At 30.2% G+C, this 20333-nt stretch overlaps 1 protein-coding gene across 1 annotated transcript in view; it reads left to right on the top strand.

Moving 5' to 3' along the window:
* The first annotated feature begins 399 nt into the window (after nucleotides 1-399).
* LOC113522955 (nose resistant to fluoxetine protein 6-like) overlaps nucleotides 400-20333 on the top strand; it is a 76199-nt gene continuing 56265 nt past the window's right edge. Inside the window, exon 1 of the mRNA XM_026908808.3 lies at nucleotides 400-583. The gene's annotated coding sequence lies outside the window, so the exon portion shown is untranslated. The remainder of the gene's footprint in view (nucleotides 584-20333) is intronic.

Here is a 20333-nt window from a genome sequence, read left to right as displayed (position 1 = left end):
GAGCTCGCGTCATCGGCTCTCTTCTTTGTTATTCTGGCCTCACTCACTCGCTTCTACTTAATGAAACTTTTGTGACGTTCAATTAATTTAATTGCAAATAAAGGGTAGCAGCGGGTGTTCGCGAGACGCAATTTGAACCGGTAATTAGATGGAATCGGTTATTAGTAGCTCTTTATAAAAGGTGATGAGAATATTACGTATTCATATAGGTAAGTAGGCACTTCGGAGTAGCAGACTGTAGCCGGCGCATTCTCTTTTGCAACTCGCTATTGACATAATAAGTGGTAAATGTTAGGAAAATTGGAATAAATGATATTCATTAAGTAGATGTAAAATACTTTCATAGTGGTCGGTGGGTGGCGGTGGTGGTGATCTAGGCGCGCAGTATCCGCACGACCGTCGACTCCGGCGCAGCAGTATCCGCGCACGCGCACTTGTTACTCTCGGTCGCTATATAGCATCCCGCGAGTACCTATACATTTTTAATAAAATCTTCAGATAAAATATAAAAATATTGGCTGAAGAACAGTGAAGTTTTGGAAGTTGTGTTATCTTTAATTGAGGATTTAGGACTATAATTGAGGTTTGTATAAAACACTAAAAAAAATGGGCAATATTAATGAACATATATAAAGTCCTTTGTATAAATAAAGTACTTAGGTTTTATACATGAAGTTTACATAGGTACTTATAAGTTTTTATGAATTAAGATTTTGTACCACAAACAAAGATTTTAATCATAACAGAAACCTAAATAGGGCCGTTTTTGAAGCGCCTTTTCTCTAAACCTAACTCTTAACTTAATATTTTTATTTAATAATTTTGCGTGGAATTTATGGACCATCATGGAGTAAAATTACAATAATTTTGATTTCAATCTATTAGTAAATTAGTAATATTGGACCTTGGAATAAAGATATAGCTGTGATACCAATTTTAATTTTAATTTTACAAGATAAGTTTAGAAAAATGATGCTTCAGAATCGACCTTATTGATTCGACTATAATAGATAGATTGCAAATACTAATATCAAAAACAGTTTAAAATTTTGGAATATATTGTACACATGAAAATACAGAATCAACTCTATATTTTTATGTGGTAGTTCTCATGAACCATAAATTTTTTGAATTAATTTAGATATTGAACGATTTAACTTCCTAAAAAAAACAGTTAGTGCAATCGCAGCAAAATTAATGTGTTGTTTTTTAAAATACATACGAAAATTTTGTTTTGTCAATATTATTAGCAGGAGTCTTAAAGATTTCTGCAATGCGTTCAACAACCCATTATAACCGTCTCAGTAAATAGGTACATAGGTACTAAAGTTAACTTACATACTTACTTTATACATAATCGCGACTGTGTTGTAATCGCCACAGGATATCGACATTGCTTAGAGAACATTCTGATTGACCTAGAATTTGAATTGAAATTCGGGTTGCTTCATATGTAATATAGGCAAATTGAACAGTTGACATTGCACAATAAGTGGCGAACAGAAGATGTGCGAATCATAAAATGCGAATAAGTACCAAGTGTGTGTGGAAATGGAGGTAACCTAGTCACAAGTAATAGTGAGACAATGTAATATTTTTCGTAACTTAGTTTAAGCGTAGGCACATATGGCGATTTTAAGCTAAGTATATAAGTAATAAATCTAAAGCCATAACTGCATGTAATAAGACGGTCAAAACCATGACGAAATGTTGTATAATAACTATAATATTTCTGCAAGAGATAGTGAAACTATTGACTTAATGCTGATGTTAAATGTAGATAGGTGCGCCGCCAGATAAAAATATTTAGTAATTACTTCATAGATACCTTCTTTTCGTTATTGGGCGCGTTCAATTTGTTTTTGTGTACAAGAACAATAAAAGTACACTGTTTATTACAGTCGAGTTAATTACTACTGCGGAATCCAGGCATATAGTTGCGTCGATCAGTTGCGTTAGCGTAAAGTGGTACAAAAAACCGGTCTTCGGTTGCCGCTCCATTTCAGGCGCTGCGTTTCGAGTCACTTGCGAGGAGGAAAGTGGTAAAATATTGTACACATATCCTGGCCCCACTTCTCCGCCATTTGGCTACATCCGGACCATTATTTAGTAAATCCTCATCTACAAGTAGATATTGACATTTAAAGAATCGATAATATATCGACAATCGACTCCTTAAGCAAGAGGCCGCGGCCCACAGCCGCACAGCACTGAACTTTCACCATTTGTTAGTTTTGCCTCCGCCAAAGATGTCACGTTGCGTCATGTCATTTATGTGACTAACAAGGCGTATGCAATTTATATAATACCATTATCGCCATGGAATTTGTTATTGATTAAGCTTACATGGGGCGCGTTCGGGTAATTTCGAAAATAATAATATTCCGAAAATTTCAAATATCTACTAAACAAGGCAATGAGTCTAATAAGATTCACATATATTGTCATCACATTTTAGTTCCCATAATGGTTTATTTTATATAAATAAATGAAATGAAACACTACTATAAATTGCTATTTGGAATTAAGCGATAACTTCGAAATTACATCTGCATAGAAAAAAGGACAAAGAAAAATATTTATTCGTTATTGAACTTCGAACACGATTAATAATTTAACCTCTTGTCAACTCTGATACTATTTTGCATTATTACCATATGCATTATTAAGATATCATCATAACTATATATTTGATTTTACGATACAAGTAACATTTTATTAAAAATAGAGTACTATTGCATTTATATTCTTACCAGATACCCACCCTGTCTTCAGGCTTTTTTTTTTAAATAAAAACAATTACTGATAATATAACTTTTTACATAGACGAATGATTTCTTAAAAATAATTTGGTCTTTTTTGCGTATATACTTTACAAACAAAAAATCAAGTTTTTATTCTTTATAATATTAATTTATATTTCACTTAGCTAAAAGTTTTGCTCGTGGAAATTCTTTGCCTTCTGCTTCCATAAGAATTTCAAGTAGTCAAAAACTAGGCAATCCTCTTTTAGTTTTCATGATGTTATTTGTTTAAGTATCTAATATCCGTGCAAAATATTATGTTTCCAGACATTTCAGTCATCTCGTTAGTGATAGAATTTTATTAAGTAGATTAAAATTTACGGTACGTAATATTAAATTGCTTCTACCTTTTTAATAAAGCGCTAAATGTCTTAGTATGCTAATACAGTATTAAAAATCCTCACACAATATACAAAACTAATCAGTTTTCCACACCTAACTAAATAGTAGGTGCATACTTAATTAGGCTATGTTTGAATTTTCAGTGCCTCTTAATAAATATGCCGGGTGTTTGAAATGAAGTAAAAGAAATGGTCGGAATTAAAAACATAAAATAATTGTATCTACATTATTATTATATATTTACTTTAGAGTAAGCGGAGGGTACCATGAAATTTGCTCACATCTCTTATTTCATCATTTTGTTTTAAGTGTACACACTGGTAAATTAAACGTACTAACTAGTAGGGTACCTTGGTATCTTCATTGTGTTGCTATTGACCCTATTATTTTATGATTTTTACTGTGTGTTTATGTGATCGTGAACACCTTGATAAATTTAAAAAAAGATTAACACGCTAAGACGCGGCCAATGCTAATTTTAAATACAAATCCCATTTCGTACAAACATATGTATAAAAGAAATGAAAATATATGTTTTCACTTTTGTGAATCATAAATTTACACATCTTTAGAATGTTACCTATGGCGAGTTCACCTTTCTGGTAGTACTTAGTTGGAGACGTATGATAAATTCATACTTACCTGGGGAAATCTTTTTGCACATCACAGTTTTTTTTTTCAAGCAGTAAATACTTCGAGCTTTGCGAGTGTTCATATAATATTAACCATATTTACACAATATGACTCTCATTTCGCTACAGTCGTATCCCTGGTGTGCTATTATAACTGGATTATTTAAATAATGATACATACTAGAAAATTATAATTAATTTATAACGTCTCATATAAATGCGAAGATTTCGGCTATGTAAAATATAATGAGCCAAAGCCACTGTACTAATAATCTATTTTTTTGTATTCGGCATTATTAATAAACAATTTTAACATGTTGTTTATCAAAATTAGTCGTATAAAATTCAAATAGACAAAAATCAATGAAACACCAAAAATATGTGAACTAGTTTTTAACTGCGACTGCGTTCGCCTGTGAAGAAAGTTACTGTTAAAGTTCTGAGAAATAGTAAATAATAAACAAACAAACAAACTCACCTTCACATTTATAATTGTTTTTGTATTTTATGCACGAAAAATTATTAATTCACTCTTGCGCCACCTGCCCATTTCTATCTGTTCTCCTTTAACCAAAGGTTGTCTGTAAGAGATTGCCCTAGCGATATTACCGCCTTTTGTACCCATATGTGTATATTTTAATCTGTATTTTTGTTACTGTATTTCACTTGAATTATTCACTTGTCATTGTATATTTTTATTTATGGTGCAATAAAGAGTTAAATAAAATAAAAATAAATAAATAATACTAGTAAATATTAATTAAAAATATAATTAATAAATTTCAGCAGTTTGTTTATTTTAGGTGATTAATAACAAAATAAATACGAAAATTGTTTATTATTGTCTACAATTAGGTATTCGAAACCATTTATTTATTCTAACAACATCCGTACTAAGTTGTAGTCGTATTTCTCTAAGGAATTAAACATCGTACGTTAGTGTGGGGTTACGTAGTGTGGGGTCTGCATTCCCACTTATCTAGTTAAGTAATAAGACTTAATTTATCCCCGAGAGTCATAAAATAGTCCCTAATAAGTAATTAGACTTAGCATGTAGTGAAACTTCTCTATTAAATTTGTACATGTTTGAATAAACCACTTCACTAAACGACTTTGAAATTGTATGGATATATCTAATCTATGACTGGGGCATTTTATTTCTCTAGTAAAAATTTAAAGAAGAGATTTACAAAATAATAAGATATATGAAATCAATAGCATTAAAAAGAAATAGTACCTAATATTGTAATATTATATATATTATAATATTATATTATTATTAAAATATTTAGTTTTGCTAGTAGAATATTCCTTAAAGATTTTTTTTATTTATTTATTTATTCACTTTTCATGCATATTATACTTTTGAAGTACAAAAGACGGTCTTATCGCTAAAGCAATCTGTTCCAGACAACCTTTGGGTAGATGAGAAAATGTTGTTAACTATCCACTACTGAACATAAGCCTTCCTCCCCATAAGGAGTGAATTACCAGTAATTGCCACGTTTGGCAGGCGGGTTGGCAACCGCAGTTAGGCTTTTAGAGATGTTTTAAGAGGAAGGCTGCTGTTCATCCCTCGCCCTCCTTTATTAGCCTCTTATGATACCCACGGGAAAGGAAGAGGTTTTTTTTACAACACAGGGGAGAAACGAGCACGCGGCTCACCTGATAGTAAGTGATTACCGCCGCCCATGATTACCCACAACACCAGCGGCATAACAGGTGTGTTGCTGGCCTTTTAAAAAGGAATATACTCTTTTCTTGAAAGTTATGTTGTCGTATCGGTTCGGAAATACTGCTGCTAAAAACTGATTCCAAAGAATGTTATGCGTGGAAGAAAGTGCCTTGAAAAACGCACGGTGGAAGACCGCCACTCGTCCAGATGATTGGGTTGAAACTTTAGTTTGTGGCAAGTTGTACGGTGGTGGCCTATTCTATGCCAGAGCACACACAGCAATATTGTATTAATTCGTTAGAAATTAAAAAAATTGCTGAATTGAACGAAATGAAAACTTAATCAATATTTACTAGATATATTTAAATAAAAAAATGGACTTTATAATAAATTTAAGAATATTAATAAATACTTAACCGTTTTTAAAAATTCTTTCTCCTGAAGAAAGCTATATTATCAGTGAGTAATATGGACAAATAATGCAAAGCTGGGGCGGGCCGCTACTCTACGTCTATGTATAAATAAATAAAAATAATTATATTTATTGATATTATTCAGTATTAATGTTTGATAGAGAATAAGATAAATCGATTACGGTTGGTTGATAAATCGATTCGGGAAGCATTATACTGGAAGCATTACCCTGGTATTACTGGGAATTTCGATTGATGCAATCAAGGCTTGATATATGGGAATAATCGAAGCCAATCAGTCGATGTCTTGATGAGTATCTAGTTTGATGGACGATAAGTGATTGATCTAGGTAAGAAGCCAAAGAGACGATTTGTGACTGCCAGTTTCAAATGATGAGAGTATTGTCCACTTACTTGACCTTCATTCTTGATTGATTGCTGATTCTCATTCCACAACCAACTAATTACCCGTAACTCTGAATACAATATAATTTATTAATTCACCTATACAAATTAAATTCTAAATCATTAACATTCTTTTTTATTCGATGCATTTCTTGCGGCAATAGCAAACATCTTTTTATTTATTCATCTACCCAAAGATTGTCTGGAACAGATTGCTTTAGCGATGAGACCGTCTTTTGTACTTCAAAAGTATAATATATATAAAAAGTGAATAAATAAATAAATTCTTTAAGGAATATTTTACTAGAAAAACTAAATATTTTAATTTTTAAAACTAAATAATATACGACAAAAATTGGATTGTAACCTTGAAGTACAACAATGCATTTTTCATCGTTTAATGAACGTTTTTTTAGAAAAATATTCGTTTTCAGATGTTAACGATTTCAATTGACGATGTAAATAACCGCTTCTCTATTCTTTCAATTTTAATATTAAAAAAATCTATTATATATTAAATTGTTGATATATACATATTGTATTGATATTAATTGATAAATGTTTATTATAATAGTAATTCGTTTCAACAATAATTATCTTTTACGTCTAAGAAAATTAATATTTTTTTATATTCAAATTAAAAAAATATTAATGATCTTTATGCTTGGCTGGGCAGCTTTCGGAAAACTATGCCATATCTTTTCATCTAAAATACCTCAGAGTTTGAAGACGACAGTCTTTAACCAGTGTGTGTTGCCAGACTTATGGAACCAAAACATAGTCCTACACGATTACAAGTATGTAAAAGCTTCAAATTACACAGCGGTCTATGGAGAGGGCTATCCTCGGAGTCTCTTTGCGTGATAGAATCCGAAACGAAGATATCCGCAAAAGAACCAAGCTGAAGTGGCAATAGGCTGGTCACATAGCTCAAAGAACCGATAACCGATGGGAAAAAAGGTTCTTAAGTGACAGTACAGGCTAACGCAGTAGAACGACCCCTCGCTAGATAGAGAGCTGACCTAAAATGCATTGCAGGGAGTCAGTGGATGCAGGTGGCTTAGGACCGTTCTTTATGGCAGTCAATGGGGGAGGTTTATGTCTAGCAGTGGACGAATAATGGCTAAAACGATGATGCTAATGATATCCAAATATTTTCTTTTTTAATTGACTATTTTTACGAATGTTTCTATTGTTATTTATAATTAAGTATAACGATCATGATAATGTAAAGCTTTTTGAATTTACGCGCAACTGTTATGAAAGTAGAGATAAAACAACCCATATTACCTTTATAATTACACTAATTTCGTTTTCTTTATGATTTAAAGACCTTTATTTTAAGCCCAGGTATGTTTTACTGGCTTTCGGGGACACACTTTGCCTTCCAGTTACGTACGTGCTAAAAGCTTTTGCTTCCGTAACATTTAGGAAGCATTTCAGGCTATAATTTAATTATACACGCTATTGTCGCAGTATAGTGCATTAGTGTGAATTCCCCATAGATTTATGAATTTACACTAATATTGAACACCATATTATTTTTCTTACGAATATTTCATGTAAACATTATGATTTTCTATTATGTGTGAATAGTAATTAATTGCTTAGTAGAGACCATCTAAAGTTTTTCAAAAAAAAGTTCAAATATCAGTGACAATTTTAATGGCTTAAAAGTAACTTTAGATTAAATAATGACATCTGATAAATCTTTGGCAAATAGAGAATATGATATGAAATCGAATAATTATTCTTTTAAACGAGTGTGTTGTATTTTTGAAAGTGAATATTTTCTCCAATTTTTTTTTCCAAACATTTTTAACTTAATAGTTGAATAGGCTGTGTTTTAGGCTCAAAATGTTTGTCGTTTTTCGATTTACGTATCATAATAAACATGGTAAAACCACCACCATCACCATATCAATCGTTATTTGTCCGCTGCTAAACATAGGCATCACCCATAGACTCTTAGAAGGAACGAGGCCATTCCTTATGACAGTTTACCATTGGAGGAAATTTGCCAGTAGTTGCCACGCTTGCCAAGCAGGTTGACAATCACAATTTGGCTTAAGTTAGTTTTAAGAGAGACACTTATGCCCATCGCTCGAATATTAAGTTCCCTTATTAACCTCTTACGACATCCACAGGAAAGGAAGGAGTGGTCCATTGTATGCCGAAATTATAAATGGCATTTAATGAATCTGATTACACCCTATATATCCAGGATATACTCGTATTAAATATTATACCTACACTAGATTTTTTTTTTTAGCTAGAGAGATCAATATTTATTCTAATAATTGTAATAATCGCTTGTGTATAGAAGCAATCGAGACAACAACAATATCTATTGAAAAAATCTGGATTTTCCGTGATCTATATATTTTATTGAATGTCTATGAACGCTTGCAATAGATACAATCTTGTATGTTACGTGCTCGAGCGGCCAACCGCGAATATTATGTTAGGCACCCATTACATGATCAGGAAATAATCCGTCGTCAGCACAATCCATCATGAAACCCTATGAGTTCGGGTTTATGAAAATAAGGAGCTATACCTATTCAAATTATATTTTTAGCTCTTATTTTACTTTCATACAATACGAGTATGTACATCATATTTATATTTAATAGTATCAACTCGGTTAGATAACGCCTGGTCCTTGGTTCCAAGATAAAATTCTTGTAAAATTTTCGAATATACAAATTTCTGGATTACTGAAAGATTATACCTACAGTATAATCATATATATAAAAACTTACTTGTAAGAAGAAATGGTGCATAATGATACAAAGGGCACCTAAATACACAAACATTATTTCATAACCGATTAAATATTTTTTTTTATTCACAATATTTATTCATATTAATATGATAAATATTTTGTTGCTCCTATAAATGTTTGAACGCAATAAGTTAGGCATCAAGTATTAAAGATTTAGCGCATTTTTAATATAAATAAGTTTCAATAGATCCTCCAATAATATTTTTTATCATATAAAATAAAAATATGTGAGAATTATATATTTTTTTGTTGCCTTAACAAAATAATGCACACGTTCAAGCCAAAGACTGAAATACGTAGTATCAATGATTAGAAAATTAAGACCGCCGTATTTCAATGATCTTAAAAAACTGATTATAATCTCTTCACAATAAAAAAGTAAAATGTCATAAAAATATCATAATTTAACCAATTTTCTTCAATTTCTACTCTGTATTAAAGTGATGTATGAAGTGCCTTACGTGATTTATATAAGTTCCCCATTACTGGGCAGAAAAAAATCATTTCTACAAAATATATATTTTTAAACTTTTTTCAAAACTTAATCAATTTTTATTCTTGACATTATAATATTTATTTATTTACATTTACTTAAAAGTCGAGTTGAAAGTAAATCATAAACACTCCATTTATTCACATATTAATAAATACATAGCAATAAACGTCATTCATTCATATTACAGGTATATGTATATATATCATAATATCATACAGGTAAATCTGAAAAGCTCTCTAAAATACATATATATATATTTATAAATAATTTAATAATTAGATTTCCAATTTTTATTTATCATTCTACCCCCTTTTTATGCACAGAAATTACTTCTATATATACGTAATATTTATATACAAAAGTAATATCTTTAACTATTGACAATCAATCCCTAAATAATAGATATAGTTTATTTTATTTTCACTATTTTATAATCACCTTCTTGTACTGTATTGTATTGTAAAAATCTTTATTGTACATAACTCAGATTAAATACTAGTAAATGATTCAATATACAAAATCTTGATTAAGAAAAACCAGTTTTTCTTAATGAAGTCATTTTTATGCAACACATATTATTAATAAATTTAATTATGGATATCAATTTGGTATTTTAATTGGATCTACCGTACTAAGTCAAAGTTTTCCTCTTACCTACTGGAAAGTAACTGGGAAATTTCGACTGATTGCAGAATTAATCAAAGTTAAACCATAAAAGTAGTAATCATGACCAGAGCAAAATGTTACGTATTAATTTAAACTACTAATTAGTAATGTATAGTATGAAACCAGTCAAAGAAACATACAAACATATATACATAGGTTTAACTGGTAAAGATCTGCCAATTCGAAATTCATATAGCTTACTGGACAACATTCAGCAACGAATATTCCTAATTTAAAAATGAATGAAAATATTATTTAAACCTTGTCTTAATGAAAGATTTAAAAAGTAGGTATATTATTTTTCGACTAGCATAAGTATTAATTTATTTACTACCTACTTATAGTAAGTACAAACTTTTATATGAGATGATAATGGTAATCCGTATTAGTATACCCGGGAGTGACGATAGGTGAGAATGAAGTTAACTCAGTTAGCCCATGGTGACGAATTGATCAAGAGTTAACTATGATAGTTTTAAGGGGAAACCACGAGGAGGTTGAACTATATAAGGTATATTGCTAGCAATGGGCCTGTTAGACCCCATTGTTAACAATCCTTTTCTTCTTTCATAGCACAAGCTTTGCTCAGTTTGAAACAATTTCTCTAAGTAATAAGTATAACGGTATTTATAAGTTTGTAAGTATGATCCTTAAGAAAGTTGTTTCGAACTTTACTCTTCTTGCACAGTTGTATTCTGCTTTATTCACCCTCGGAAGGAGTGGTGACACGTTATATTCCTGCTTCGTTACCAAACTGAATTATTGATTAATGGAAATTTTAATGAACTTACTAAGTTTGTCGTTTCCGACAATTGCTTCAACTTTATCCGGAAGTCTTCTTAAGGATAAATACCTACGGTACTTAAGGGGCAGCGTTCTGTCACAAAATAAGCTTATTAAGAATTCTGTAGATCAATCTTAATAAAAATTGTAAGAAGAGAAAAGGAATTCAGTCCATACTTTCTAAATTACACTCAGATGTAAATATTGTAAATAATTATAAATGTCTATTTAACAAATGAGATCAACAACAATGGAAAAAGTCTAATATAAACTTCTGGATTAATAAAGAAAAGAAATATAATTTCAATACTCACTATACTACTTTACTCATGTTTTTTCCACTAAGCAGCTGTGTTTCTATGATCGCATTTCGGATTGAAGGGTGGGGTAGGATATGGCTTATTACTGGATACGGGGGCATAACGACTTTATCCTCAGAAATAGCAATACATGGTGAGTACATGACAGGGTATTCTGTGATATCACGATGATATACATAGGCGACGCTTACCATGTTCCAACAGGTGGGATATTAGCTTATTTGTCATTCCGTGTTCATTCGTTGTTTGGATATATCGGATCCACTTCACAACATCTGGAACTAAAATTTCAGTTATTTCGTTACAGATAAATGATTATTCTATGAACCAGTAAAAATTATAAATAAATTTACAATAGAATTGAGTTAGAAGTACGACCTCCGCAATACAATAATAGTTTCGCTGAATTATTAAGTGAAAATTTAATTTTAGACATAAGTTTATAATTGTATTACTAAGTATTTCCAATGTATCATAGTTTGAACGTATAGAGTGAACCAGTTATGAAAAGCTAGCGATACAGTTACGTGCACATAGTGTGTTGAAAGAGTAAAAATAATCCAGATTGACTTTTATGAACACGGTTGGATGCCCTTCGGCTCGCGACGAAGTCGTAATCAACATTCACGCACACGTCCATTGCGAAAACTAATTACTTAATGAAGTATAGATTTTAATAAATCAATGTTACAATACGGACAGTATAAAAATGAACTGTGATAGTTATGGATACTCTTCAAGGGCTTTAATAATTTATCGATGGTAGAGATACACACTCTGATCATTTTCTAATTTTGTCGTAAAGAAATAATGCTTGAATTACCGTATTTCAGTTTGAGGACAAAAAACACCCGGTCCAAAAACTTGGCAGGAAGATCGTTTCACAAGTTGAGCATTTGTGGAAGGAAACACGAATCCTTTATACGTCTGTGTACCCAAATATAAGTTTCAGATATAAGAATATTAAGTCGATATTTGATTTATAAAACTACAGTTGATATGCTTTAAAATATTATCGTATTAAATTTAAATTATATAAATACATTATTAATGAAAATCTGCTTAATTTTCTTATTGATTACCCACTTTATTGTGGATTTTTTATATGTTAGCGTCTAACGTTAGCGAATATCGAATGGTAAACTCTGGCCCCTTATACCGCCCTATTCTTTCATTAATCAATTAATTAGCCTTTGACCTGGCTACATTTTGGGTCGCTTGACGTCGAGATTATTTGCGAGTAACGAGGGTATTATGACATTTATGAAAGGTAGGTAACAAGCACCTAAATAATATATTAATACCATAAATCTTTAGCTAAATTTGACATAATTCTAACATGGTCACACCTGGAGATTTAGAGACTTCCGAAAGCAGACGGCTCTCAGTTGGTATATAATTTATTTGTTTACCAACTGTTTCCTGCGGCTTTGCCCGTATAAATCAATATCATGTTCTATATGTTAAGACATAACAAACATTATATTATATAAAGATATAACTAACTTTGACATTTATAACCTTAATAGGATATTATAGTACGATGTCTTAGCGAAATTCTGAACCGATATTAATATCTCTCTTTGCGATCGATGATGTTTATAAACTCTATTTAATTTAATAATATTTTTAAAAATTAGGTATTTTCATTTTTTTATGTAGTAACAATAGTTGAAGTTATTAATTCATGCAATAGTATGCATTATTTTTAATGTAGTCAGTTAGTATTAGCATTCTATGTAAAGAGTCAAGTTTTCAAATAGTGTATTTTTATTTCGCTACATAGACTGAATCCCGCGGAACGGAGAAATTTGTGTGCCTTTGTTTATTTTAGTCCTGACTTCTAGTCGTAGATCGAACACCCCGAGGAATTAGGATATCCGCTAACTTAATGCGCTCTCCTAATATGAATTCGATACTATTTCTTGAAAGCTAAATTCGTAGATCTCACTTTATTTATTTACAGATTACAACTAATATTATTATATTTTTTCTGTCATTATCCATCAGCGCTAGATTGACAGCTATCTACAAACTTGTAAAATTTAAGTATTACTATTTAGACATATGGTATGGTACGAGTATTTACTCAACAAACTCTCTTCAAATAACTTTTACTCCGCAATGTCTAACATTAAGTACACTGAAAATCTAATGTCTAATATCCAGGTCTCTACTTACAAAAATAAGATATTATTTTATTAATTAGCTAAATAAAACGGGATCGAGTTTATTTTACCGACCAACGTATATATCAAATAAATAATTATACATAACTAATTCACATATGGTGTCAGTGCCTAGTATATCATAATAGAGACGATTTGGTATTATAAGAGTTTATTGAAAGTATTCCCTTCTTTGTATTGGTGTAAAGTACTTTGTTTTCTTAATCGCCTCTTACAATATTTGGGGTTGATAAGAAGTGGTGATACATTGGAGCCGATTCTGAAATTTCAATTCTTTAAAATTATCTCTTATATTGTTCCTTATAATAAATATGTCGCTGTGTATGTGTGAATATGTGTATTTCACTGTGGTATCAAATTGTAATTCATTTTAGAGATGGATAGGTTTAGATAAATAGCGTCTCAGAATCAACCCCACTGTGTGTAATATACTTATTCAATTATTGTACAATCATATAATTTTATGTATGCGTTTAGATATTATTATTATTATTTCAGCCGTTAAGTGTCCATTGCTGGACTTCCTGCTGCCCATTCCTCGTCCTCCCTTAGTTGCCTCTTACGACATCCACGGGAAAGGAAGAGGTGGCGTATTCTATGCCGGGGCATACACGGCGATAATTAGTTATATCTACTTATAATTATATACACTTACAGAATTTTACTGTTTTCGAAGTTATATCACAACTACGCGACTGTGAGACCAATTAAAAGACTTGTATCCTCAACTCAAGTATTTTAATTAGTCGAGTCTGACATTCTGTAAATAAAATAAAAATATAATATTAGTATGCCTACAATTTTAAATGTTTTTTTGTTAACAACAACTGTCATTTCCTTTATTATAATTATTTACGTGTACAAAAGTAGGTATGTAAGTCATTGGTTCACTATTTCCTGCTACCATAAAGTGGAATAAATTGTAGCCAGTCTACAATCTATAAAAAAATATATGTAAATTATATAAAGGTTGCGATATTGGGCAAAGCAATATTTATTCATGTACAAAATGGGACAGTTTCAGTAAACATCGGTAGTTCACTCATTCGGAATGCATCCTTAAATTTCCATTGGGGCTATTCGTCTTTCTAGGAGCTCGACTACTACAAATAGAAAAACCTTTTTACTGTTTACTTATTTTTATTATTTTATATTGTTATTCCTATGATCCACGTCTCATAAGTTCCTTTTTCATTTTTATTGATGTATTAAGCATATATTTACTTAGTAAAGGTGTTATATCTCTTTACTATGAAAAAATATAGATAATTTTATTTTACGTTTATGAAACATTTCATTTATATTCTATTTGAAATATTCTAATAAAATATGAACAAGAAAATCTACTTGCAAATAGAAATTATATGTGCAATTTAATAAAATAACTTGTAAGTATAGGGTATATGGTGGAACGGAAATATATACCAAGCCGAAACACAATGACAGTGCTCATCAAGAAAGTTTCTTGAACAAATAAAACGAACCGTGCGGTCATGTGTAAAATTATTTTAATTTTTTTATTTGGTTCCTCAGAGATGACCGTAATACTTTATGACTTTTATCACAGATTTTCGTAAAGACGTTTGAATATTTAGATGTTTGATTCTCAATCACAATTAAGATGATCTAAGATTAACACAACACACATTGACATACATTATATTATATATCATACCGGCAAAGTAGCGGGATACATAGTATATAATATTATTATCTGTAATTCAGAAAATTTTGTGGTAAATCAGTCAAGGGCTTTATTTTTAAATAAATATAAGAGTATTAATATAAAGATTGATCCTTCAACCGCACTGCACGGTCACGTTGTCGATTTATTGTGAAAAATTGAAAATTGGTTACATATTTGATTTAAAATAAAAATTATTTCATGAATATTATCGCCGTATATTGGAGAACGTTTTTATCCGTTACACCAATTTTGTTTATCTTTAGACACAAGGTCTTGTGAATAAAGAAAAAATATGAATTAAATGTTTTCACCTACAAATTATTTTGTCATGACGATAATCAGTCAATAAATATACGAGTAGAACCACCAATAAATAGATTCCATTGTATAATATTTGACTTCGTAATTATATAACTTAGTCTAATAGTTTTCAGTTTTACAGCAACATATTCAAATGTAGCACCCAAATAAAATTTTGAAATTCTGTTATATAATGAGTTGGTATTTAGTTTCCGAGGCACTTACTAATGTACTGTTATCCAGCTTTGTCTAACCAGAGATTTTGGCGGTACACGTACATTATAACTGGAAAGTTTTTACGACCTAAACTTGTTTTTTATTCTTGTTTAAAATGGTTTACAAAAATAAACTTTTTATATAAAAATTTGTGAATAACCGGTAGTATATAATATAGTTATTTTTATTATACCACTACCTTTTATTCGCGACTTCGTTCACGTCTTCGAGATATATTTACTGATCGGAATAAAAAGTAGCCTATAGCTTTCTTCATCCAATATAATACGTTAAATTTCATAGTAATTGGTTAAGCCACAGGTACACAAGCTATTAAGATGCAAACAAACAAACAAACAAACTTACTCACTTTCACATTTATATTACTAGTATAGCTGTATGTGGCTTTGTCCATACTATATTATAGGTGTAATTTGATACCAAGTATCTAAAAGTTTTTAAGACTTAAAATTGTATTTAGTACAAACTTTAAGAACCCCAACATTTCTTGCAGGCTAGAAGAGCAGGTAGTTATATTGCTTCAGATTTGTGTTTGTTCGTAATTAAAAAAAAAACTTATTCAATTTCGTAATTTTTATTACAATAATTAAACAATTACTTTAATACAATTAAGCAAATAAACAGCTAAATAATTTAACACAAAATACGAATCTTAGAATAAGTATTAATGCTAGTGAATACATTTAGTTACAGTTATACTACTGTAGTACTGTTACTTATACTGTAGTTATACATATATTTATTTAGCACACACCCATCCAAATATCAGTTCTTTTTGCTTATGGTTTGGAAAGAATAGCTAAGCTATAAGTACATTCTGTTTTGTAACGTAATTTTTAATATATATACTTACATCATTCTTCAGTAGATGATAGATAATATTGGTATATATCGATTAATCTTAAAGTACAATTAATCTGGTTTGCAAACCAATCAGTTAATTTGTTCTGCTCCACGAATACAGAATCAGGGAGTTTTCGCTTTCCTTTTCCATTGTAAGTTTATTCACGAAGCGCATACCGCCTTTATGTTAAAAAGACTTTTACAATAGTGCCTAATTGCCTCTCTGTCACAGAATATTTTTTTACGTTGTTAATCACTGAGCAGTGATTATTCAAAATACTTATTTCAATAGGCATTGTCTTCGTCGGTGTATTGGTATGTGATCTTTCAAATTGACTTCATAAAGCGAGACGTTCTCAATTCGACTGTACTTTTTATGTGTATGTTAAACAATAAAACTTTAGCTGTTTTGTAATGATTTCGGATTTATATTTAAAGTGTAGATTTTTTTTATACAACTTAGAATGGCAAACAAGCTGACGGCCCACCTGATGGAAAGTGGTAATCGTCGCCTATAGACATGAGCAGTACCATGGACATAACAGAGTATACTGTTTCGCCCATGATACCCCCCATGCGTTGCCATTCCTGAGGACTCAGGTGTTATTCCTCTGTACCCTGTAAATTCACGTCATATCCCACCCTTCAAACCGAAACACAGCCATGTATGCCTAACATATTAATTAATAATTTAAGAGATTGAAATAGGTGTTTTTAATGGAATATAATAATCAATTGTCGTTTAACAACTTCTACACAAATGTAATGTTATAAAATGTTTGTTGTGTCTTGTTGGTACTTATTTAAATTATTGCTGTAAATTTATAAACTTTGTAATAGGTACTTGTTGTATTACGAAGTTTTGACACCTACATGTCTGCTCATAGAGTTCATGCTTCGTTATTAATAATAATGAAGATGAGATTATTACCCATCTCAAAGTTGAAACAGTAAGTGGGGGAGTTTCATTCATGAGACACATTTAATGACAATGCCTCAGGCACACATTTGTCGTTTGTTGTGGTTTTTTGCTGAATAAAATGTAGTTTTAATTTTGAAGTGGATCTAGTGTATCTTTAATTTTTACATTTATTTACGTACGAAGTACATCGTTTAAATTATATTTATAAAAATAAATTTCCTTACATTAGATACATAATTAATCGGTATTAATGCATTAAGATTATTTTTATAAGTACTTTAGTATATGTGGCAAGTTATTTTGTAAGTTACAATTACTTTAATTATAGATGTTTTTAACAAAGACAAAATGTTGAATCCGATTTTTTAATTTCAATCAATCAAAAATAAATATTTGACGATACAAAAAGTAGATATAACTAATTCAGATTAAAACCCTTTTTTATAAAAAAAAAATCACTTTTAAAGTGAAAGATGATATCCATGTAAATCCAATTTTTTTATGATACAAAAAACGTAAAATACATTATTCAAAAGCTCCGGCCGTCCAGCGTTAATCGATTTCTGCGTGAAATGTCAACAGGAATATTAAATAAATCGCTTGGGAAAATGAAATTTACAGCAGTGTTTGGAACCTAAACGACAAAGGGTTCGTTTGTTATCATCCTCACTTTTTTGTATAACGAGAATAACGATCACAATAAACAAAAACAAAATGAAACAATAGACAATTTGTAAATTCATTATTGAAGATAAGATGATATTTTTTTATTGTTTGGCAGATCTATTTATAAATATTTAATATTAATATAATAGTGGCAACCGCAGTTAGACTTTGGAGATGTTTTAAGATGGACAATGCTACCCATCCCTCGCTCTCCCTTGGTCGCCTCTTACGACACCCACGGGAAGAAAGGGATGGCCTATTCTATGCTGGGACCACACAATAAAATAATTGACAGCCTTGAAAAAAGTAATCATAGATTTCTAAGTATTTAATATTAATATAATAATGGGGACATAAGTCGTATGTTATCTAATTACATATACACGCATCAACAAAGCTGAAACCACAATATATATAAAATTCTAAATCTCGAACATATATTATCATTTAAATTTATTGAAAACTCATTTGATTCAGTTCATAAGTAATATTCATTAATATACAAAAAAGAAAAATTGCATTTCTGTATAATTATATTATGTTAAAATTAAAAATTATATTAACTATATTATGGCGTCGTAATTTAATCTTTGATTGAACATTTTATTTCTTATATAAGATTTGTAATTGGTAATAAAATAATGGACAGCCTTGAAAAAATATTAATATAAAAATGGGGACACAAGTTGTATATCGTTATATTATGGTATACTACTTAAAGCTTAAGGTTTCACACAAATTCACAAGGCCATAACCGTTACACATTCAAAACTCTTAATCTCGAACATATATTCTAATTTAAATTGATTAAGAACTCATTTGAGTCAATTCAAATGATAAGTATTCATTTACATACAAAAAAGAGAAATCACATTTCTACAAAATTTTCAGTGGCGTGTTTTAATATCTGATTGTACATTTTATTTTGCTTATATAAGATTTGTTTTCTAAATCACTTTTGACAGCCTTGAAAAAATTAATTATTTAGAAGTTCATGTCAGATAATGTCAAATTAACGACGAGGGTAAAACATCGGGGTGTATTTTTTATAATGTAATTATGAAGAATAATACTTAATTAACAATCTAACATATTTGTGAAATCATAAGCTTGGCATATGACACCAATTGCTCGTTGTTAATTAATTAACAAGTTTCTAATACTTTTATATTTCAGTTCTGTGTCCTCATCATTAAGGAAAGGTTTTTATTTACCTACCGATTTCTGCAGCTTTATTTAATTGAATGAGTATATGAAGTATTCCATATGTTCAGATGGGATATTATAACCTATGAGTGTACCAAATTTCATTTAAATCCACTCAGCCGTTTAGGCATGTTTGATTAACAAACATACAAACATCTTTGTTTAAAAACTTTCATATTTCTAATATTAGTAGGATATCACTGATAGTCTTCCGTCAGATTATATTACAGTAGTCATGTATTTGTTACATGTCGTCATGTTAAATCTAAATGTGTAATCATCATGTTACCTATCAGCGAACAAGGAATACTAACAGTAATTTATATTTTTAATATATATTATATTGATTCATTGATATAATGTAAAACTGGATTTTTTTAAAATTTATTACATAAGTCTCATATACATGTTCTTCACAATATTTATTATCACATAATCATCATCATCATCGTTTCATTATTAAACAGTAACCTAATATTAATAATATGTATTGACATAACTTATTCTGAATATCCCTTCCCCCCCCCCCCTTGGGCAAAAGCAGTCTGTATTTTTTTTAACTTTGATTGTAACCAACACGAATAAGTTTAATTGTATAGATTTTTTTCTTTATAACAATAAGTATTGTGATGCTACAAAGTATTTTTTTTTTTGTGGTTACTGATACCTAATATTTATTAATATCTGACCGTAAATTAAAACGAAATAATTGCTTACAGTCACGGAAAAAGTTTGTCCATACAAAATTTTGCAACCTTTTTTCCTCCTTTCACCTCAGTAGACTTTGAACTTTTAAAACGTCGTACAACATTGTTTCTTTCGTAATGTTAATGAAAATTTTTATTTATAATCATTTTATTTGTAAATTGTCAAAGTATTACAGTCTACCCGTTGACATTAATGCTTCTTTCCGCGTTGAGTTTGAGGAAGACAACTCTTCAAGAGTTCTCTTTCGAGAA

The sequence above is a fragment of the Galleria mellonella genome, unplaced genomic scaffold (assembly GCF_026898425.1).
Source record: "Galleria mellonella isolate WM207_F2 unplaced genomic scaffold, CSIRO_AGI_GalMel_v1 utg38, whole genome shotgun sequence".
Classification (NCBI taxonomy): Eukaryota; Metazoa; Arthropoda; class Insecta; order Lepidoptera; family Pyralidae; genus Galleria; species Galleria mellonella.
Note: the sequence above shows the minus strand (reverse complement) of the source record. Positions and strands in the feature narration are given on the sequence as shown.